This window comes from Petromyzon marinus, chromosome 68 (assembly GCF_048934315.1).
Source record: "Petromyzon marinus isolate PM22_M1 ecotype Great Lakes invasive population chromosome 68, UKy_Petmar_22M1.pri1.0, whole genome shotgun sequence".
NCBI lineage: Eukaryota > Metazoa > Chordata > Hyperoartia > Petromyzontiformes > Petromyzontidae > Petromyzon > Petromyzon marinus.
In genome coordinates, this window is record NC_133734.1 from 8508306 (window position 1) to 8509392 (window position 1087).

A 1087-nucleotide genomic window follows, 5' to 3' on the forward strand; every position below is an offset into this window, starting at 1 on the left:
TGTGGGGAGGGGGGGAATCGATTCCTCCCATCGATTCCGAGCAAACTGTCGAATCCGCGACGGCAACAAAAATCGATTCCGGGAAATCAACGCCGGTGGGGCGGGGCTAAGCGATGGGGGGGGGGTTGATGGTGGAGGGGCAACTCCTCGACTTACGAACGCGATCCGTTCCCACCCCAACGTTGGCCCCAGCTGCGGACTCAATCCGTGCGGTGCGGGAGGGGTTGGGGTTGGATCCTCCTCCCTCGTGGGAAATTACAACACGGGGTAGGGAAGTCTCATCTCTCAGCATTTTAGGGGCCGTCTATAAATGACGTCACGCGATTTTGGACGATTTTTGACCCACCCCCCTAGTCACACGGCGTCACAAAAAGTCAGACCCCCCCCCCATCAAATATGACGTCACAAAGCTCTGCTCCCCCCCCCAAAAAAAATTAAACATGCTTCAAATCTTGATTTAAAGCTTTCGTGACTGCAGGGATTCATATTCTTGGTTCTTTCGGTAAAGTCACGTAGAAGGGAAAGAATAAAATAATACAAATATAAAACATTGTTTTATATTTTTATTATAAAACATATTATTGTTTAATATTTTTTATTATTTTATTGTTTCCCTTCTACGTGACTTTACCGAAAGAACCAAGAATATGCTTCAAATTGTATTCTTGGTTCTTTCGGTAAAGTCACGTAGAAGGGAAACACCTGATGATGATTGCTTGTGTTGGCAATGCTGCCCTGGCAGGAACACAGCCTGGGGTCCGTAGCAATGTTCCCTGGGCAAGAAGACAGCTTGGGGTCTGTGGCAATGTTGCCTTGGCAGGAACACAGCTTGGAGTTCGTGGCCATGTTGCCTTAGCAGGAACACAGCTTGGGGTCCGTGGCAATGTTGCCTTACCAGGAACATAGCTTGGGGTCCGTGGCAATGTTGCCTTGGCAGGAACATAGCTTGGGGTCCGTGGCAATGTTGCCTTGGCAGGAACACAGCTTGGGGTCCGTGGCAATGCCGCCTTGGCAGGAATACAGCTTGTGGTCCGTGGCAATGTTGCCTTGGCAAGAACACAGCTTGGGGTCCGTGGCCATGTTGCCT